Genomic DNA, 23183 nt, shown 5'->3' with positions numbered 1-23183 from the left:
GGCCAAAGAAGTAAACAGACATTTCTCCAAGGAACACATACAGATTGCTAACAAACACATGAAAAGATGCTCAACATCACTCATTATCAGAGAAATGCAAATCAAAACCACAATGACGTACCAACGTTTTCACTCTCCTCTTTCACTTTCACCAAGAGGCTTTTTAGTTCCTCTTCACTTTCTGCCATAAGGTGGTGTCATCTGCATATCTGAGGTTATTGATATTTCTCCCAGCAATCTTGATTCTAGCTTGTGCTTCTTCCAGCCCAGGGTTTCTCATGATGTACTCTGCATATAAGTTAAAAAAGCAGGGTGACAATATACACCTTTGACGTACTCCTTTTCCTATTTGGAACCAGTCTGTTGTTTTATGTCCAGTTCTAAGTGTTGCTTCCTGACCTGCATATAGGTTTCTCAAGAGGCAGGTTAGGTGGTCTGGTATTCCCATCTCTTTCAGAATTTTCCACAGTTTCTTGTGATCCACACAGTCAAAAGCTTTGGCATAGTCGATAAATAGATGTTTTTCTTGAACTCTCTTCCTTTTTCCATGACCCAGCAGATGTTGGCCATTTGATTTCTTGTTCCTTTGCCTTTTCTAAAACCAGCTTGAACTTCTGTGAGCCATCTTGGAAGCCCCAAATAACAAGGCAGTCAAGGAAAATTGTTCAAAGAGATATAGCAACCCACTGTCTATCCTCAGTGTAAAATACCCCATGTAACCCGTGGCTAGTCTCTTCCTTGTCCCAAATGAGAGTTTAAAATTAAATGAGGCCTTTGTGTGTGTTTTTTTTTTTTTTTAACTCACAGATTTGTTTTCCTTTAGATTTTTTCTGAATCTTAACAAGCTAAAATGAGTCTCTAAGTTTTAATATAAAGATTCTGATTCTAGCATCAAAGTAGGTAAATGAAAAAAAAAATCCATTTTAGGATGTCATTCATACCACCCTACCTGAGCCTGAGGGATATATAAAAAGTTTATAGTTGTGAAATTATTTTAAATTATTATTTCAATATTTGAACTTAAGTTTGTCTCAAAGACATGAAGTAGTTTTATCTTGCTGTTTTCAGTTCTTTCATTCATTTTTATATCCACATATAAATTCACACTGAAGATCACTACAGTGTAATGACTTTCTTCCTTCCTAATACATAGCAATGTGTGTTCTTAATTTCACAGCCACTGTGCAGCTAAACAAGGCCATGAGAACTCTTTTGCCAAATAAGGTGTGAGTAATGCATTACTCCTCTCCTTGACTATATCTTTATAACTTATAAATAAATCACCTAGATAATGCTCTAGCAATCCAGTGGTTAGACTGATCTTTTATTCCCCGGGGGCTGGAATTCAACAGTTGTTTGGAGAAATAAAATTCTGCAAGCTGCTGCTTTTTGTTGTTCAGTTGGTAAGTTGTGTCTAACTCTTTGTGACCCCATGGACTGCAGCATGCTAGGCTCCTCTGTCCTCCATTACCTCCTAGAGTTTGCTCAGATTCATGTCCATTGAGTGAGTGATGCTAGCTAAGTGATGGTCTCTGTCTCCCTTCCTTTTTCCTTCAATCTTTTCTAGCATCAGGGTCTTTTCCAGTCAGTTAGCTCTTTGCATCAGGTGGCCAAAGTATTGGAGTTTCACCTTCAGCATCAGTTTTTACAATGAATATTCAAGGTTGATTTCCTTTAGGATTGACTGGTTTGATCTTGCAGTCTAAGGGACTCTTCAAGCGTCTTCTCTAGCACAATTCAAAAGCATCAATTCTTTGGTGCTCAGCCTTCTTTATGGTACAATTCCCACATCTGTACATGACTATTGGAAAAAACCATAGCTTTGACTACACATACTTTTGGCGCCAAAGTAATGTCTCTGCCTTTAAATCTGCTGTCTAGGTTTGTCATAGGCTGCAGTCACCATCTACAGTGACTTGGGAACCTCAGAAAATAAAATCTGCCACAGTTTCCACTTTGTACCCATCTATTTGCCATGAATTGATGGGATCAGATGCCATGAACTTAGTTTTTTGAATGTTGAGTTTTAAGCCAGGTTTTTCACTCTCCTCTTTTTACCCTCATCATGAGGCTCTTTAGTTCCTCTTCACTTTCTGCCATTAGGATGGCATCATCTGCATATCTGAGGTTGTTGAGATTTCTCTCAGAACTCTTGACTCTAGCTTTTGATTCATCCAGCCCAGCATTTCTCATGATGCACTCTGCATATAAGTTAAATAAGCCAAGTGACAACTTACTGCTTTCCTAATTTTAAACCAGCCAGCTGTTCCATTTCTAGTTCTGTTGCTTCATCTGCATACAGGTTCCTCAGGAGACAGGTAAGGTGGTCTGGTACTCCCATCTCTAATAAATTCCCATAGTGGGTTGAGATCCACACAGTCAAAGGCTTTAGAATAGTCACTGAAGGAGTAGTAGATGACATATTATTGAGCCATTAACAAATGAAGATTTTTGCCACTTAGGATAACCTGGATGAATGTAGAGAACATTATGCTAAGTGAACTAAGGCAGAGAAAGACAGCTATTGTATGATCTCACTTACATGTAGAATCTACTAGAGTGAAAGTCAGTAACAGCCAATAGGACGGTGGTTTTCTGGATCTGGGAGTTGGGGAAGATGGGGAGATGTTAAGGTATGAACTTTGAGTTGTAAAATGAGTAAGTTCTGGGGAGCTATGTGCACCATTCTAACTGTAGTAAATTCTTCTGTGTTACTAAATGCTTTAAATGTGCCAGTAGCGTAAATCTTAAGTGTTGTCACCATACAAAACATGGGAACTGGGAGTTGATGGATGTGTTGATGACTGGATTGTGATAAATATTTCACAGTGTATATATCTCTCAAATGGTCACGTCATGCATGATAAGAATACAAATATCCATTTGATTAGTTCTATCTCAGTAAGGCTGGAAAAGAAGAAAGTAGGAGGTGGGCTGGGTTTGCCACCTTTAATGGTGTTCAACCCATATTTCCCATGAGATCCATGAAGCATTTTACAAAACCATGTGTGGTACCCCCTGCCGTATCAGACGTCCTCAGATACTTGTGTGGGTCCTAGTCCCAGGTATGTTCACAGTGCAGCAAATCTGATCGGGATCCTGCATTGAGCACCAAGGCTCTTAGCCTCCACTTCTGAGACTGAGATCAGCCCCAGGGATGAGGAGGCCACTCTGTTCTGAGTTGGGATGGACCGGGGCCTGCTCTGTGATCTGAAGGGGATTGTTGGGTCAGCTGAGGTGCCCCTTGCTGCTGTGTGCACGAGGCCTCACCAGGAGGGGACTGTGATCCGAAGGAAAGTGTGGGAAAGCTCCTGTGTTGGTCTCTGTGTGGGAATTGCCTTTCCTGAGTCCCTCCTGAGACAGTGACCACAGAGGACTGTCTATTCCCCATGGTGAGTGTTTCCCTGTATGTGTGGTTGGAGCTCAGGAACGGGGAATGTTGACTGTAGGCATTAAACACATGTTTTCAACTTTCAGTATCAACCTCTGCAGAATGCCTGAGGAGAAACCTGGAAGAGGGGAGAAAAAGAGTCAGGAATGGCTCTTTCTTAGGTAAGGTCATATTCTCAGTTGATTCTCAGTCTGTCCTTCCTGAAATGCCCTTACTTGGACTTGCTAATTGTGTCTGACTCTGAAGAATCCTGTCTGACTCCTGTATGTGCAGACTTACCCGGGGCCTTCCCTCAAGGCCTGTTGTCTCCACTTAGATCCTGTCTCCCCATGACCCGGTGACCTGGTCCTTGTGAGAAGGCTCCCCTGGGCACTGTCCTGGGCAGGGCTTCTCACCCACGGGTTGGAGATGGGGTCTCAGTGCTGTTGGGCAGCAGGGATTGCTTAGGGGCCATCTGGATGCACTGTCTGCTCTCTGTCAACCAGGGTAAAGAAGCTGCACGTGGACATCAGGTATTAACACTCAGAATATGTGGTAAAATCTGGAAAAGAGGCCAGTAAGGGGAAATCAGTCCTGACTATTTATAGTACATTTAAAACTAAATGAGGACCTCCTTGAAAATCTTGCTGTTTGGGAATGGAATGCAAAGTGCAGAAAGAGACCTCAGGGCTAGGGGGCTTTTCATTCCATCATTTATTTTTCACTATGAAATCCAAGTTCACTGGTATTTTTTTTGTCTTCTTTGTCACATGGGGCAGCTTGCAGAATCTTAATTCCCTGAGTATAGATTGAACCTGAAACTCCTGAAATGGAAGCCTGAGGTCTTAACCACGGGACTGCCAGGGAAGTCCCCAACTTTACTAACCTTGGTTGATTGTTTTATTGTGGAATTAACAAGTAAACTTTGGATTTTTTTAGTAACTACATACCTAAAATTAACTGCATATAAAATCACTTTTTTACAAAAATTATTTATTTAGGTGTTCTGGGTCTTTGTTGCTGTTTGGTCTTCTCTCTAGTTGCCAGCAGTGGGGGCTGTTCTCTAGTCCTGGTGCATGCGATTCTCGTTGTGGTATCTTGTTGCAGAGCATGGCTGTATGAGGCTTGGGCTTCAGTAGTTTCAGCACGTGAGCCTAGTAGTTTGGGCTCTTGGGCGTTACAGCACAGGCTCAGTAGTGGTGTCACTTGGTCTTAGTTGCCCCGAGGCATGTGGCATTATCCTGAAGCAGAACCCATGCCTTCCGCATTTGTGGGTGGATTCTTTACCATTGTGCCAGGAGAGATGCCCTCATATTATTTTTGAATATAGGTATTTTATAGAGATTGCACTCAAAGTATTCTATATATGTTTTTTATACGTATGCTACTTCTTCTTTTTTTAAAACTAATATAGTATTAGAGTTGAGACTTCCCCATTGGTACAGTGGATAAGAATGTGCCTGCCAATGCAGGGGATATGGGTTTGATCTCCCAGGTCCGAGAAGATTCTGCATGCCTGGGAGTAACTAAGCCCATCCACCACAACTACTGAGCCCATGCTCGAGAGCCTGTGAGCCAAAACTGCAGACCCCATGTGTTGTAACTACAGAAGCCTTGTGCCTGCAGTTCACCTGCAACCTGTTGTTAACAAGAGATGCCACTGCAGTGAGAAGCCCACTCACCACAACTACAGAGTATCTCCTGCTCAGTGCAACTAGAAAAAGCCACACAAAGTTACAAAGACCAGCACAACCTAAATAAATAAACATGTTTTTTTAAAAAAGGTAATATTGACACACTTAAGTACAGTTGATTCATTTTCATGGCCCCAGAGATGCTGAAATACATATGACTAAACGTGATAATGAGAAAATGATTTTAAAATGTGTCAAGAGGCAGCTCTTCATTTCAGTCAGTTGTGCTTACATGTGCATGCATGTGTGCATGGATATGCAACTCCATGGTTTTATTGCAAAACATCATCTCATAGATAAGCTTTGTACTTTTTTAACAGTTGAAATTATATCTTAAATATATTATGTAGCCTTAAGTTTTTTCTACCCCAGCACATGAATGATTTCAATAGTAATAAGATTACTGATATTGTGTTGCGGGGGAGAGGTTGAGGCGTGACCCTATACAATGACCTTTCATAGCCTTCCATTGCTCTTCAAATTCCTTGATGTTATTTTAGTTTGCTCAGGGCACTCTTATTGATGGACTTGTATGCTCTGTTACTTAACTGTTTGATTCCTTAGGTTCAAAGGAATTTGACTTGACTTTACTCCCTCCACTTTTAGTATAAAAGGGGACTGAGTTCTAAGTCGGATGAGATGGTTTTGGGGGTACAAGTCCACCGTATTTTCGGTTTGCTGACTTTCTGAATAAAGTCATTATTCCTGCCCCAGCAACTTGTCTCTCAATTACTGGCCTGTTGTGTGGAGAGCAGTAGAAGCTTAGAATGTGTACTAAAGGAACAATGCGGTTTTCATCAATTTTTAAAGATGTATTGCTCTTTTTGGCCACATGATGCAAAGAGTGGACTCAATGGAAAAGACCCTGCTGCTGGGAAAGATTGCAGGCAGGAGAAGAGGGTGACAGAGGATGACATGGTTGGATGGCATTACCCACTCAATGAAGACAAGTTTGAGAAAACTCTGGGAGATAGTGAAGGACAGGGAAGCCTGGTGTGCTGCAGTTCATGGAGTTGGAAAGAGTCAGATTTGACTTAGCAACTGATCAACGAAAATTGCTCTTTTAAAAGCAATGGTTAGTAAACTGTCAATTTCAAAAAAACAAAAACAAAAAAACAAAAAATCAATGTACTGACAGAAGTTCCCATCCCATACCTTAGTCCTCCAGTCTCAGACTGTAGGTTTTGACCTTGTGTCTCAGGAATTGAGCCATGTGGAAAGAGGAAAAGTTGTGATACAGGATGTCACTGTAAAACGGCACATTTTCCCCAGGGATAGTTTTGTATTTATTTTAGTTTGCAGTACAGAGAGAAATCCACAAAAATTTGTTTTCTTAAGATGGTTAAATTATTCTAATGGCAGGAAATGTTCTGCATCCAATTACCGCCCTACAAGAACTCTTCAGAGACCCGGGTTCCCAACCCCTGAAGTGCCAGGAACAGGACAGGCAAGAACCTGCTGACAAAAACATTTATTTATTTATTGCACTTGAAACTATGTGGGTTATTTCCAAATACCTTTGGTATTGATTCTCACATAGTTTAACATCATTAAGAGAGCAGGCCCTGTATGATTTCAATACTCTTTATTTAGGCCATGAAACTTTTGCACCTTGTTTTACATCATGTTCCAGTGTCTCCTGGTTAATAGTCTATGGGAACTTGAATAAAATTTGTATCCTGCTCTTGTGTGAAAATTGTATAAGTCTTAATTAGGTTGAATTGGTTCACAATTCTTTTCAGGTCTAGTATATCCTACTTTCCTGTCCATTCTATTAATTTTTGAGAGTTTAATATTGAAATTCCAACTGAAAATCTTAATTTGTCTACGTAAAAATTGTAATATATAGTGGAACTGTCTGTAACTATTTGGAAAGCCTCATGTAAATGTGTTGTCATACTTTCGTAATTTCAAAAAATTTTAGAAAGGAAAATAAAATCTTTATTGAAACTTTTCTACTTGTTAGGAGGACATATCCTAGTTTCCAACATACTGGTCTCCAAAGTTATAAGCTTTTGCCTTAAAAGTGTAAGGGGGGGACACAGCGACCTGGGAAGGCCGGCCGCCTCTGCCTGCACGGCTGAGTGGAGCCCCGCTGCAGCAGTGCCTCTGGTCCGCGGAACCCACCAGCTTCCTCGTCTCCACTGTGCCCAGTGCATGTTTTCCTCGCATCCCGAAGGGGAGCTAAAAGTGACTCAAATCCTCAAAATTTCCAGGAGGCTGTGGGGGAATGTATAAAATTCAAATTAAATCGGAATAATTTAAGAAGAGAACTGTCTAGCAGCCAACAGGCACTAAAAGAAGAAATCAAAGCTAGGCACGGATTCCAGATAAGTCTGTCCCCATACCCTGGCTGCTTAGATGTTGTTGCTAAAACACTGGATGAATCTTACAAACAGGGGCTTCCTTTGTGGCTCAGCTGGTAAAGAATCCACCTGCAACGCGGGAGACCTGGGTTAGATCCCTGGCTTGGGAAGATCCCACGCAGCAGGGAAAGACTACCCACTCCAGTGTTCTGGCCTGGAGAATTCCATGGACTGTATAGACCATGGGGTCGCAGAGTCGGACAGGACTGAGCGACTTTCACTACTACCACCGTTCTTTCCTCAACGTATGACAAACAGTTTATTTTATTCATAGACATTTCCATATTGTAATTATAGGAGACTATGCTATCTATTTAGACGCTAAAGGCAACAAATTTAAAAAAACAGGCTGTAATTCATGGGGCATCACAGGACTGTTAAACACCTCCCGGGCCCCTTGCCCCGCCTTGCTCTCGCGCCACAGACATACGCTCCTCGCCCCGCCCCTCGCCTGCAGCGATCCGCCCCGCCCCCGACCCGGAAGCTCCGCCTCGGAGTCCGCGCGTGCGCAGTTTCCTGCGGAAGCGGAAGGCCGCTAGAGAAGGTAGCCCCGCGACCCTTGAGGTTTTTTTTCCCAGTGTAAACGTGTGCTGCGCGCTTAGCCGTCCAACCCGCCCTCGCCACGCCCATGTTCAGAGTCCTACTGGTTCCGCGGCAGTAATATCCCAACACCACGCCGTCCGCCCCAAATAAACCCAGAGGCCGCGTTTGCAGGTCGAGTGTTCGAAATCGCTCTGAGGCTTGTCCTTGCCGTTTGCTTTTCGGCCTTCGGCCCCAGAGACACCGCTTTTCGGGATATTTTCCTGCTTAAAACTTAACCGTTAGTACCTACGCCTGTGCCTTGTAAAGTCCCGGGTGCGAGGGGCATTCGGGCACGCCCACCTCCACCGCCTCACCCTGTCGGCCCCTGGAGGTCGCGTCGGCAGCCCCGCTCCCGGAGAAGCCGCGTCCTCTCCCCGGTCCTGGGATTCTGGAGAGCTCGCCCGGCCCGAGACGCCTCTGGCTGCCAGCCTCTCTGCCCTCGCGTCTCCTCAGGCCGATCGTTCTGCCCCGCAGGCCTCCCTTCCTGGTCAGTCCATTTTCCTCACCCCTGGGCTGGACGTGTGACACCCAGTGTTTTTCCGTCACGAGTCCGTCTCGTTGGAAAAGGTGCTCTTTTGATAGGTGGGCGTTTCATTTACTCATCATTTCTGTAGATACGTGGGCGAGGGGGATCAGAAGCAGCAGTGACTGAGAGTGAAAGGCAAACTCAGAAGTGGAAAACAATGAGAGAACCCACGGGGTCGCCCAGGATGGCTGAAGCGGTTGTAAAGGGATGGTAAAATGAAATAGACTTAGCTCTTAAAGTAGCGGGTGGGTGAAAGAGAAATGGACAAAGGCGTGGGATCTCCAGGAGTTGGAGACAAGGAGACAGGGGCCGTGCGTCTGCGGTAGGAGGGCTGACAGGGGTGATCCTGGGAGAGAAACAGGGATAGGTGTTGACTAGAAGAGAAGAGAAGGAAGTAAGCCTAGACACCTGGAGTGCCCCAGAGTGGGAGTGTAACAGGGAGAGAAGGGGTGTGACTAGAAGGCAGAGAGGGAGCAGAGTTGGAGAAAGAAAGAGACAGATGTATAGATGTTTAGAACAGTTAGAAGGGTGGGGTGGGGAGAAGAGCAGCAAGAGGAGAAACAAGTTGCCGAGGTGGGCAGGACAGGTGTGAGGGAAGAAATAGGAGGGCAGAAACAGCATCCCACCTGAGGCAGTGGACACCAAAGCACTGTTCCACATAGTGAGGTCTTCCTGTTTTTCTGGTTGTGGCAAACGAAGGGGGGACGTTGATTTTAAGCCTTAAGCAGCCTGTTTTCCACTTTCCAGATCAACTTCTAAAAACTTAGATTGTCTGAGGAAGAAGCTGGGAAGAGGAGGAAAAAAGGCAAGAAAAGAGGAATGGCTCTTTCTCAGGTAAAATCATATTCTCAGTTGATTCTCAGTCCTTTCTGAAATCCCTTCTTTGGACTTACTAATCATCTCTGACTCTGAAGTATCCTTCCTGATACTTGTACATGCACACTCACCAGGGAACTTCCCTCAGGGCCTGTCGTCTCCACTGAGATCCCATCTCCCCAAGACCCAGTGTCCTGGACCTTGTGTGGAGGGCACCATCCTGGGCAGGGCTTCACACCCACAGGTTTGAGAAGGGGTCTCAGTGCTGTTGGGCAGGAGGGATTGCCTCCTGTCCTTTTAGCTGTGCAGTCTGCTCTCTGTCAATCAGGATTAAGAAGCTGTGGGTGGAAGTCAGGTATTAACATGCACAGTACCTGGTAAAATCTGGAAGTAGACCTAAAAAGGGAAATTTGTTCTAAGGTAATTGAAGCTAAGTGAGTGAGTCACTGACTTCAAAATCTTGATTGGAAATGGGATGGAAAATTCAGAATCAGGTATCAGTGATAGTGTGCTATTCCATCATCTGTTTGAAACTGTGGCATGAATCTAAATCTCTGAGAGCTGGAAATTCACTTTCATTGCCTTCATTGTTCAGATTTTGTCTTTTCACTGTGTTCATTTTGTGGTTTGGCACAGAGATGTTTTTACTTTTGATGCAGGTGAGGTTTCCTCTTCATTGTTTAACCCATAGATTCACTATTTGTTATGGCAACTGTCTTTTTTCCACTGGGTTTTCTTAGCATCCTTGTCATTAGATTTTAAATATATGCAAATATTTATATGCATATGGTTATATTTTAAATATAGGCAAATATATGCAAATGGTTATTTCTGAACATTCCCTTCTGTTCCCTTGGTGTATAAATCCGTGTTTATGCCAGTGCTACACCGTCTGGATGATATTGTGATATGGCTTGAAATTTTAAAAAGGGTGACCTTCATCTTTCATCCTTGTACTTCCTGAAGAGTATTTTTGCAGTTTATGGTCCCCTTGAGACTCTTTATGACTTCTTGCAAGTTTTTTCTGTTTCTGCAAACATTTCCATTGTAAGTTTCATAATGAATTCATTAAATCTGTGGGACACTTAGAGTAACTTGGAAATATAGAGTACTGAGATTTCCAGTCCATGACTACTAGATTTATTTGTTTATTTTGGATTTCTTTTAGAAATGGTTAAGTAGTTTTCAGTGTATATGTTTCACCTCCTTGGTGAATTATTCCTAAATATTTCATCCATTTTTAATACAATAGTAAATAAAGTTGTTATGTGATTTTCTTTTAACATTGTTCACTGTGTATAGAAATGCAGCTGATTTGCACGTTGACTTTTGTATCCTGCAAGTTTGCTAAAATTTCTATTTGATGTGGCAGGAGGTTTTTTGTGTCTGTGTGGAATCTACAGTGTATACACAAAAGACCTTGTCCTCTAGGGAAGAAGGTAACTTTCTAATTTTTCACTTTGGGAAGCTTTGATTTCTTTCTCTTGTCTAATTGCTCTGGTTAGGGGTTTCAGTCCTTTGTTGAACAGTGATGCAGAGTGCATGTCCTTGCCTTCTTCCCAGTCTCAGAGGAAAAGTTTTCAGTCTTTCACCATTGAGAACAATGTTAGGTGTGCTCTTTTCACACCTAGTTTGAGATACTTGTTTTGAAAACAAAACAAAACCCCCAAATGGATGGGAATGTATCAAAAGTGTGAACAGAGATGAGATTTCAGGGCAGAGAGGAAAGCACATTAATAGTGGTTGGAAACTTCTTGTAATGGTACATAGAGATGAGAACTTACAGTGAACAACGTCAGATTCATGATCTCCGAAGAAGAAGATACAGTTTTGGGACCAGGGACCAGACTTGATCGCTAAAGAGCTTTTGTGTAGCAGAGTTTTATTAAAGTATGAAATGGGACAGAGAAAACTTCTGACATAGACATCAGAAGGGAGATGGAGAATGCCCCCCCTCGCTAGTCTTAGCAAGGGAGCTATATACTTTCTCAACTGGTTATTACAGTAAGTCAAAAGAATGTCTCAAGGTAAAGGTCTTAACCAGACCCATGCCCAGAATTGACATTTCAAGATGACAGGATTAGTCAGAAGGTTCTCAAGAAGGAGAAACCTGTCCTCAAGCAGGATACATTGTTGTTCTATTATCTTCAGTTCAGTGCAGTCACTCAGTCGTGTCCAACTCTTTGCAACCCCATGAATCACAGCACGCCAGGCCTCCCTGTCCATCACCAACTCCCGGAGTTCACTCAAACTCATGTTCATCGAGTCGGTGATGCCATCCAGCCATCTCATCCTCTGTCGTCCGCTTCTCCTCCTGCCCCCAATCCCTCCCAGCATCAGAGTCTTTTCTGATGAGTCAGCTCTTCGCATGAGGTGGCCAAAGTACTGGAGTTTCAGCTTTAGCATCATTCCTTCCAAAGAACACCCAGGACTGATCTCCTTCAGAATGGACTAGTTGGATCTCCTTGCAGTCCAAGGGACTCTCAAGAGTCTTCTCCAACACCACAGTTCAAAAGCATCAGTTCTTTAGCGCTCAGCTTTCTTCACAGTCCAACTCTCACATCCATACGTGACCACTGGAAAAACCATAGCCTTGAGTAGATGGACCTTTGTTGGCAAAGTAATGCCTCTGCTTAGTACAGAGTTTACGTGGAGTCGTTTTGTTGTGTAATCATCAGCTCTGTGTTAAAGAAAAAAGTTTATCCTTTTCTCCTCCTTGATAATTCCAGACCGCTTTCTGTCCTCCTCGAGAGCCCCAGACCCCTTTCTCCTCCTCGGGTACCCTGGACTTCTCAAACTACCTAGGAATTGACTCTCTCACCTCGTTGGCCAAAGAGAAGTTTGTTTATTAAAATCCCAGAGGAAGCTTAACCTTTCCCCAAGTTCTCAGCCTGTCCTTCAACATGTATCATGTGTTCTTTCACCCGCCAGTGGTGCTACAGCTCCATCAGACACAAAGGCAAGGTTTGTATCCACAACACTAGCCATCTCCATGCCGTGAGCTGGTTGTTCTTGAGTGTGAGGAGCATGAGGTGGGCTGCCTTGCCCCCTCTTCTCTCTTTGTGGGCTTGGATGTATTGGCTACTCAATTCTTAGTCCATATAGATCAGAGCTGATGCCCCAAGCGTCTAACCCCTGATCCGGTGCTGCTTTCATCACAGCTGTCATATTTGGGAGATAGAATCGGCAAATGGGAAAGTACTGGCTGCTCTTTAATTTTATCTGGCACCTCAGAACCTGTAATGAACTGTCTTAGTCCCTGTCTGCCTCTTGAGATCGCTCAGCCATTTTTGCTGTTCTCCTTTTGCTGCCATACATGTCAGGGTGTGTGGAATAGGCTGGTGGATTGGATCTTCTGTGCCTCTTACTTAGGAAAACTGTAAGGACAGCAGTCCAACAAAGGGAATATGTGTGAATCTTTCAGGCTCTTAACTTGGCATCTCTGGGTGGACCAAATAGTCCCATCTCAAGGTCTTAGGATATGAGACCCCCACATCTCATAGTTTTCCACTCTTGTACTGGTCTATCTAGTCTGGGAGTGTAGACTCTTCCTGACTTTGCTTTCTCCTTAATTTGTATAATTTTTCCTTTTAAATTTGATTTTGATGTATGTGGCCCTAGGGTCTGAAGTCATGTCCAGTTTCTTTGCGGTGGTAATCCTCCTGTGTTTAAGGGGCAGCTCCTCATGGACTCTCTGTGGTGTGGGTTTACTGGGTAAGAGAAAATTTTTCAAGGAGAATCCTTTCCCTTATTGGTTGTAATATTTTCCTGCTGCATACAGAATTACCACTTGAAGCTACTTAGTATAGTGGTCAGCGTGTTCTGTGATATGAGAAAGTATCTGAAGACCTTGACCTGTACATCTTTTCCTGGCTTTGAGTGATGTCAGAGAAGCCTGCGTGAAGGCCACTGTGATAGTGTTGTTCACGTGTGCTATCACCATGCCCTTTGAGCCTCACCAAGAGGTGTAGGAACTTCTCCTGACAAGGGTACTGTCCAGGTTCACACCCTCATAGTTGTGAGGCTGTTGACTAAACTGTTGCTGTTGCTGCATGCTTGTCACCTGGGTGCTATTGATCATTCTGCCTCCACACTTAATTTTGTAGCAACTTAATGACAGAGCTTATGTAGTGGAGTGATAACTTCAGTGATGAACCATCATTTGTTTTTTTTTCAAGGCATAGCTACTTTCCTCTTTTTTTATATTTGTATGCATTATAAATGATGGTCTTTTATTTTTGTCATTAAGTCTCTATTTTATGTTAATTTTTGTATTTTATTTGCCATGTGTGGGATGGTTGGTTAAGAAAGCTCCCCCACCCCTATGGTGGAATTGGTGATCAGTACATTTTAGAGCTCTTATGTATTCTTGATGATTTAAACTATTTAAACTATTTTCTTTATGTATTCTTGATGACTTAAACTATTATTGAATATATGCTTGGCAATTTTTTGGTATTATAGTGTACATTGTATTTTCACTGCTGAGGATGGTTTACTGCACAATATTTGATAATTAGGATGTGTGCAATCTACCTCTTTTAATTTTGTTGGGGTGAGCTTTTGGTTTGTATCTGATAAATCATTGGTGAATCCACTGTTGAGAATCATTTTTAGGTTATCTATACGAAATTATGGATGCTAGGCAAACCTGTTGGGATAATTGTTTCACAGTATACATATCAGTTAATCTTTTCTCTGTAGCTTAAACTTACACAATGATATTTGTCATTGTAAGAGTTGCTTATACAACCCTCTTCATGTCACTGTTTAAAGAGTTGGGTTTAGAAAGGGGAAGTAATTAAAACACGTTGGATAAAAGAAACAATAACGCAGTTTATAATCATTTAAAGTGTCTTGCTCTTAAAAGGCTGTGGTTAGTGATCCAAATGATCACATCCCTTAAGTCCTCCATCTCAGACACCCAGGTACTGACCCTGAGTTTGTTGAACTCAGCACTATGCTAAGGTTGCTGTTTTGTAGGGTATGAGTAGGGAATAGCCCATTTCTACCCAGGCAGAGTTTTGTAATATAGAGACTAGTCCCATTCTTGTTTCTTAAAACTGCCTAAGTTCCCAGATCCCTGAATTGCTTCAGCCTCACTAGCAGGATTTGAGCACACCGTGCTGTGAAAAACAGCTTTTTATTGAGAATAAACCCGTTTAGTTAAGAGGAAGTATCTTCGCTTCTGACATAACTTGAAGCTTTTACCTGAGCAGTGTTACAGAACTTAATGCTGTCTTAATGTAACTTAATGCTGTCAAGGTAACAGGCCCCGCCCCCTCCACGCCCCGCCCCTCCCAGGAACTCTGCGTGCAGCGAGTGCTCGCCCGGCTCTGGGTCGGAAGCCGCGGCTCTAATACCAAAAGCCCTTTCCCACAGAGCCGGAAGTTGGAGAGCGCGGAGCCGAGGTCCCCGAGCGGCGCCTAAGCTTCCTTCTAGAGTAAGTGCAGAGCTCGCCACCCCTCCAGTCCCCACCTCCGCCCTCGCTGTCTCGTCCTCATGGTGTGGGAATTGCCAGCGACCTGAAAACCCTGGCACCCGGTGCTCGGCCCCGAATAGACGCTGCCGCGCCGTTGCGGCCCAGTTAGTTATCTTTTCGTTTGGGTTTTAAGTGTTGCTGAGGCGGTTTCGGCCCTCGGTCCGCGTAGACACCGCCTCTGCCTCGCCAAGTAAAGCCCTCTCTCCCGAGCTGGAGTCGCGCCCGCCGCGTCGCCTTCTCGACCGCTGGAGGCAGAGCCCAGATAGGCCGCGCGCCCTCTCCCCGGTCCCGGGATTCCAGAGAGGCCGCCCCGCTCCTGAGCCCCCTCCCTCCCAGCCCCTCTGTCCTCGCTTCTCCTGAGGCCGCTCCTTTTGCCCCGCAGCAGCCCCTTTTCCTGTCAGCCCGTCCCCTCACCCCCCATAGGGCCATGTGACCGCCAGTGCTGTTGCATGCCCAATTCAACTCGGTCGGAAAAGGTGATCTTCCGGTCCGGGGGCGTCTCGTTCTGTCGCCCACTCAGTAAATTCAGGAGGCAGGAGGAGCAGGAGAGGCAGAGTCAGAAGGACTGAGAGAAATAACTGAAACCGAGGAGAAAAGCATCAGGGAGAACCAATGGGAACACAGAATGGCTGAGGGATTTGCAAAGGGATAGTCAAGTCAAAGAAGTTAAGCCTTGAAAATAGCCAAGCGAGTAAAATAGAGAAGTATTAATAAATTAGAAAGCCAGATCTCCAGGGATTGCAAAACAGCATAGGGAGAACTGCCCTGTCTCAGTGATGGGAGCGGGGAGGCGAAGGGCGATGAGGACGTCAGAGGTGGAGAGTCCCTAACTGGGTTTTGGCCGGGTTTGAGTCCAGGCCTTTTGGGTTAGAGTCCGGAGTTGTGTTTTCACTCGGTTGGAGTCCCGCCACAAGGGTTCAAGTCTCAGTCTGAGGTGGCCGGTTTTATGGTGTTGACAGAGAAAGGTAAGGAGCAGAGGAAAAAAAGGCTGGAAGGAAGCATAGCCACATGGCCTGCCAGAGAGTGGGGAGGAAGGGAGAGTCACAGCGAGAGGAGGGGAGTAATCTGGAGCGCAGAGAGGGAGCCGAAATGGGGGAAGAAAGAGGCAGACATAGGTATGGATTTTTGAAAGACTCAGGAAGGTTGGAGAGAACGAGCATTTCGAGGGGGAACGAATTGCAGCAGCAGCCTGGGACAGGACACGTGTGAGGGAGGAAATAGGACAGGAACAGCAGGAGAGCAGAGGGGGAGAAAAAGAGACACCAGACCCAGATGAAATAGGGAGCTAGGTGAACCGAGGGGTCAGCTCGATCCAGGTGTGGCCAGTTGTTTGGATACAGATGATTTTTTTAGTTGTACAGAGAAGGATGAAAATTTCAAAACTCCTGTCTATAAGGCTTGTGTCTTTTTTTATTATTTGTGGCAGAGGATGACTTTCATTTGCAAACCCTGTTGAGCCTGGGGCAGTGGCTTGATTCACTGAGGTGTGAGAGACCCCCTTCCCTTGTCCTATCATAAGATAGAGGTCAAGGAACAAGAGACCTGGGGCAAGAAATGACTGACTCTAGAATGTCACTCTGCGGTAGCTTTTTTTGTTTTTTTTTTAATGAATTTTTTTGGCTGTGCTGTGCCGTGCACTCAGGAGTTGTGGCTCCCAGGTTCTAAAGCACAGGCTCAGTAGTTGTGCACAGGCTTAGTTGCTTGTACTTGGGGGATCTTCCTGAAGGAGGGATAGAGCCCATGTCCCCTGCATTGTCAGGCAGATTCTTATCACTGTATCATTATTGGGTAGCATTTTCAAAGGAACACTTTTTTTTTTTTCCGAACAGATTCACATTTTCTCCTTTCTTTATGTATGGTGCTTTTTCTAGCTTGGACTAGGTCTTAATTCATTCAGTTTCTGTACTCATTTTTAACCTCAGAAATAAGCTTTTTTAGTTTCCAGTATTCTACTCTTATCATCCTTTTCTAAATATGATTATTCTCCACATTTTTTTAAACTTTGACACCAGATTTTTAGATTAAAGATAATTCTCAGGTTTTTTTTTTTTTACAATTTTTTTTCAGATTCATTCCTTGCCTGAGTGCTTTCTTCCCTTCATGTCATGCATTTGAAATTTTTTTGGTAAGTAGTAAATCATCGTACACTATTTTGTACCATACTTAGCAAAAGTGTCACCTGGTTTATCAGTTCTGATGAGGTAGATGAATCTAGAGCCTATTATACAGAGTGAAATAACTCAGAAAGAGAAAAACAACTGCTGTATATTAATGCATGTATATGGAATTTAGAAAGATGGTACCGGTGATCCTACATGCAGGGCAACAAAGGGAGACACAGATGTAAAGAACAGACTTTGGACCTCAGTGGGAGAAGTTGAGGGTGGGATGATTTGAGAGAATAGCACTGAAACATGTAAATTAGGTTCACTTCAATGGCTCAGTCGTGTCTAACTCTTTCCGACCCCATGAATCGCAGCACGCCAGGTCTCCCTGTCCATTACCAACTCCCGGAGTTCACTCAGACTCACGTCCATCGAGTCAGTAATGCCATCCAGCCATCTCATCCTCTGTCGTCCCCTTCTCCTCCTGCCCCCAATCCCTCCCAGCATCAGAGTCTTTTCCAGTGAGTCAACTCTTCACATGAGGTGGCCAAAGTACTGGAGTTTCAGCTTCAGCATCATTCCCTCCAAAGAAATCCCAGTGTTGATCTCCTTCAGAATGGACTGGTTGGATCTCCTTGCAGCTCAAGAGACTCTCAAGAGTCTTCTCCAACACCACAGTTCAAAAGCATCAATTCTTCAGCGCTCAGCCTTCTTCACAGTCTAACTCTCACATCCATACATGACCACAGGAGAAACCATAGCCTTGACTAGACGGACCTTAGTCGGCAAAGTAATGTCCCTGCTTTTGAATATGCTATGTAGTTTGGTCATAACTTTTCTTCCAAGCAGTAAGCGTCTTTTAATTCCATGGCTGCAATCACCACCTGCGGTGATTTTGGAGGCCCCCCCCCAAAAGTCTGACACTGTTTCCACTCTTTCCCCATCTGTTTCCCATGAAGTGATGGGACCAGATGCCATGATCTTTGTTTTCTGAATGTTGAGCTTTAAGCCAACTGTTTCACTCCCCTCTTTCACTTTCATCAAGAGGCTTTTTAGTTCCTTTTCACTTTCTGCCAGAAGGGTGGTGTCATCTGCATATGTGAGATTATTGCTATTTCTCCCGGCAATCTTGATTCTAGCCTGTGCTTCTTCCAGCCCAGCGTTTCTCATGATCTACTCTGCATAGAAGTTAAATAAGCAGGGTGAGAATATACAGCCTTGACGTACACCTTTTCCTATTTGGAACCAGTTTGTTGTTCCATGTCTAGTTCTAACTGTTGCTTCCTGACCTGCATACAGATTTCTCAAGAGGCAGGTCAGGTGGTCTGGTATTTCCATCTCTCTCAGAATTTTCCACATTTTCTTGTGATCCACACAGTCAAAGGCTTTGGCATAGTCAATAAAGCAGAAATAAATGTTTTTCTGGAACTCTCTTACTTTTTCCGTGATCCAGCGGATGTTGGCAATTTGATCTCTGTTCCTCTGCCTTTTCTAAAACCAGCTTGAACATCAGGAAGTTCATGGTTCAAGTATTGCTGAAGCCTGGCTTGGAGAATATTAAGCATGACTTTACTAGTGTGTGAGATGAGTGCAATTGTGCGGTAGTTTGAGCATTCTTTGGCATTGCCTTTCTTTGGGATTGGAATGAAAACTGACCTTTTCCAGTCCTGTGGCCACTGCTGAGTTTTCCAAATATGCTCGCATATAGAGTGCAGCACTTTCACAGCATCATCTTTTAGGATTTGAAATAGCTCAACTGGAATTCCATCACCTCCACTAGCTTTGTTCGTAGTGATGCTTTCTAAGGCCCACTTGACTTCACATTCCAGGATGTCTCCTCTATGCGAGTGATCACACCATCCTGATTATCCAGGTTGTGAAGATCTTTTGTGTACAGTTCTTCTGTGTATTCTTGCCACCTCTTCTTAATATCTTCTGTTTCTTTTAGGTCCATACGATTTCTGCCCTTTATCGAGCCCATCTTTGCATGAAATGTTCCCTTGGTATCTCCAATTTTCTTGAAGAGATCTCTAGTCTTTCCCATTCTGTTCTTTTCCTCTATTTCTTTGCACTGATTGCTGAAGAATGCTTTCTTATCTCTTCTTGCTATTCTTTGGAACTCTGCATTCAGAGGCTTGTATCTTTCCTTTTCTCCTTTGCTTTTCACATCTCTTCTTTTTGCAGCTATTTGTAAGGCCTCCCCAGTCAGTCATTTTGCTTTTTCGCATTTCTTTTCTATGAGGATGGTCTTGATCCCTGTCTCCTGTACAGTGTCACAAACCTTATTCCATAGTTCATCAGGCACTCTGTCTATCAGTCTAGACCCTTAAATCTATTTCTCACTTCCACTGTATAATCATAAGGGATTTGATTTAGGTCATACCTGAATGGTCTAGCGGTTTTCCCCACTTTCTTCAATTTGAGTCTGAATTTGGCAATAAGGAGTTCATGATCCGAGCCACAGTCAGCTCCTGGTCTTGTTTTTGTTGACTGTATAGAGCTTCTCCTTCTTTGGCTGCAAAGAATATAATCAATCTGATTTCGGTGTTTACCATCTGGTGATGTCCATGTGTAGAGTCTTCTCTTGTGTTGTTGGAAGAGGGTGTCTGCTATGACCAGTGCTTTTTCTTGGCAAAACTGTATTAGTCTTTGCCCTGGTTTATTCCGCATTCCGAGGCCAAATTAACATGTAAATTACCATATGTAAAATAGAAGGATTGGTACAAGTTCAATGCAGGAGGCAGGGCACCCAAATCCAGTGCTCTGGAACAACCCAGAGAGATCTGGTCAGGAGGGAGGTGGAAGAGGGTTCAGAATAGGGGGGCTGCTTCTGCTGCTAAGTCGTGTCAGTCGTGTCTGACTCTGTGCGACCCCATAGACGGCAGCCCAACAGGCTCCTCTGTCCCTGGGATTCTCCAGGCAAGAATACTGGAGTGGGTTGCCATTTCCTTCTCCAATGCGTGAAAGTGAAAAGTGAAAGTGAAGTCGCTCAGTCGTGTCTGACTCTTCGAGTGGACTGCAGCCTACCAGGCTCCACCATCCATGGGATTTTCCAGGCAAGAGTACTGGAGTGGGGTGCCATTACAGTCACCAGTAGTCTGTTAATGAAGGAAAGGAAGGTTTTAAAACTGAGAATGGCACCAGGCCCCTCATCTATAAGATGCATTTTGGGATAATCTTGGCAGCAGATGATTCATCCCAGGCCATAAAATGATTAATTTGAATCTTGTAGAAGGGCAGATTACCATACAAATAGTTTTGTTTCCACAGATTAGGCGAACAATATCTGAGTATAACATACTGGTTTGTGAAGTAGGTTCTGAGCCATTAGGCGGAACCAACTTGAAGACAGAGTCTGGGGTAAGTGCATAGTCCATTCACATAGCTTAAGACAAATATTTCCATAAGAAAAATGGATTGGTTAACTCAAGGTTTGATAATAGTTAACTTCAGGTGAAACCAGCTGTCATTATGGCAACAAAGTATGTTAAGAGAAACTTCCTTTTAAATTTGTATAGAGAAAGAAAAAAGTATTGCTAGTTTGTTTCCTCCTGCCGCTTAAGAGATAAAAATGTCTGACACTTGCAGCCTGTTTACTCCATTTGGAGACCCCTGGCCTTCCTGCCTGTTACCCTCTCAGCCCTCCCTTTCCTTTTAGAAGAATTACGTTGCCTTGGAAAAGGGGCATCATTCTCGTTCCATAACTGCTTCCGAGCTGACAAGGGGTGTTGTCCCTAAATTGGTAAGCCAACGTATTCTCCTAACCCTCATACCGAAGATGTCTGATCCAAGTCCCCCAAATAGTAGTTGGAAGAAGCTGCAGCAGTAGTAGGAGTTTGAGCAACTATTGCAGGAAGGGGGACCCCTTCCAGGGCCCGAAACTGTGCTCTTGTCTAACGCTCGGAAATGCATTGTCCAAGGAGACATAATATGTGCTGACAAAGCAAGAGATTTTATTGGGAAGGGGCACTCGAGTGGAGAGCAGTAGGGTAAGGGAACCCAGGAGAACTGCTCTGCCACATGGGTCGCAGTATCGGGTTTTATGGTGATGAGATTACTTTCCGGGTGGTCTTTGGCCAGTCATTCTAATTTGGAGTCTTTCCTGGTGGCGCACGCATGGCTCAGCCAAGATGGATGCTAGCGAGAGGGATTCTGGGAAGTGGACAGACACTCCGTGTCTCCTTTTGACCTTTCCCGAATTCTTCAGGTTGTGGTGGTTCATTAGTTCCTTATTCCTTATCAGGATCTCCTGTCATAAAACAACTCATGCAAATGGTTACTGTGGTGCCTGGCCAGGGTGGGCGGTTTCAGTGTGCTTCCCCTAACACAACCATTTGTAACTTAAAAGCTTTCATGCAACTAGAAACAAATCCAGTTACACAGTTACAGATGCAGGGAGCAAACAGCAAAAACAAAACAATCAGAATTATTGTAATTAAGATAGTTTTCCACCATGGGGCACTAGTTAACATCTCCCCAAATGAGGCAATGGAGACTTCAGGAATATCCATAGCCCCAGTCATTTTGTTCATGTGTTTAGTAAAATGAATAACATTAGGGCTCCTATCAGGTATATATGTACAGCATTCGGTATGAATAATGGCACAAGTTCCTCTTTGCACAGCTGTCAGAATATCTAAAGCCAATCTGTTTTGTAAAACCACCTTTCTAATTTGTGCTTGTTCAGCGTTAAGAGCTGAAATAGCTTTTTGAGAATCTTGTAATGCCTGTTGAGTAAAATTAGTCAAAGCATCCACTCGTAGCATAACATCTGTAGTTCCCAAAGAGGGAACAAAGACTGCAGCCAAATAATGATACCAGTGAAATACAGACCTTGCCAACCGAGTTTTAAGGTGGGGTAAATTAGCAGGCTTTTCTGGAAGCTTTGAAAATATAAAGCCGTGCGTAAAGGCTGACCCAAGGTGCATCTCGCTATCCAACCAAGGGGAAGCCATGCCCATAGGTAAGAGCCACATATCCAATAGGTCCCGTTTGGAGCAAGCCAGCTGACTGAGATATCCAGTCCCAGTTAGTGCCTGACCAGACAAAGGGAGGACCTGAATTGGGGTTGGAAAACACGGGAATGATTACGTTGCATACATCCTGAGGCAAAAATTCCAGTTGTTTCCAATCATTGTAATGAAGTTGTTGGCTGACTTTTGGGAATGGCTCTGTTTGTTCCCAGCATATAGGGGCAGTAGATACTAGACGTCCTTTTTCAGGAGTTGGCCGTATAACCTCATCTCATATTTGATAAACCTCAGGTAAAAAACCATTAGATCCAGACCTATTTGCCTTATGTGTAGCAAAATAGTCATTAAACCAAGACAATGTATAATAAAAATTAAAAGTCATGTTATGTCCGTAGTTAAAGTACAAAGTGTTGCACCAGTCCATTTTAGGGTTGGTAGATGTCATCAGATGAAGAAGAGGCATCACATATGATTGTTGTCGAAGGTATTCGGAGACTTGGAGAAAGTCTTTTTCTTGAAGTGGAGTTGTCCACCACAAAAGCCTTTCATGATGAAGAGGGGAGCGCTCCGCAGATCCAGCAGTTAGTCCAATTGTGGAATGCAGCATAGGAGTGAGCCCACGACAGGAAGGTATTGTCTTGAGGATCAAACGGCACACTCAGGATATTTGGAGTCAGCAGAAGTAGGCTCACATAGATTATCAAGCGCATTTGAAAAGTACAAAGTCAAAGCATAGAAAGTAAAGACATAAAATGAAGTCACTTAGTTGTGGTCAGGGTGCCACCTCTTAACTCACGAATTAACTCGTACCCACGAATCAATTCCTGGCACTTTGACAGCTGTGGGATAAGAAAGAATAACCTGCTAAGGGCCTTCCCAGAGGGGCTTGAGGGATGGGCCCCCAGATCCCAATGTTTTTATGAGGACCTTGGTTCCTGGCTCAAATAGAGGCTTCCTTGACTCAGAAGCTGGGTCAGGAGTCGTCTCCCTGGGTTCTGTTATTGCCTGTTGAAAAGCTGAGACCTGAGTTACATAACTAGTTAATTCCAAGGCTTCAGGGTCTATAATGATGTCTGTGTGTAAGAAACGCCTTCCATAAATACATTCAAAGGGGGACAGTCCCTCCATTTTGGGGGCAGTTCAAGCCCTCATTAAAGCTATGGATAGGACTTGTCCTGCGTCTCTTGAGTTAATTTGCGCAGATGTCTTTTGATAATGTCATTAGATTTTTCAACCTTTCCTGAAGATTGGGGTCTCCAGGAACAGTGT

General features: G+C 43.9%; 1 protein-coding gene across 1 annotated transcript in view; it reads left to right on the top strand.

Moving 5' to 3' along the window:
• Positions 7996-23183, top strand: part of LOC102172054 (zinc finger protein 665) — a 39167-nt gene continuing 23979 nt past the window's right edge. The window contains 2 exon segments of the mRNA XM_018062995.1: positions 7996-8594; positions 9286-9372. The gene's annotated coding sequence lies outside the window, so the exon portion shown is untranslated.

The sequence above is a fragment of the Capra hircus genome, chromosome 18 (genome assembly GCF_001704415.2).
Source record: "Capra hircus breed San Clemente chromosome 18, ASM170441v1, whole genome shotgun sequence".
Taxonomy (NCBI): Eukaryota; Metazoa; Chordata; class Mammalia; order Artiodactyla; family Bovidae; genus Capra; species Capra hircus.
Note: the sequence above shows the minus strand (reverse complement) of the source record. Positions and strands in the feature narration are given on the sequence as shown.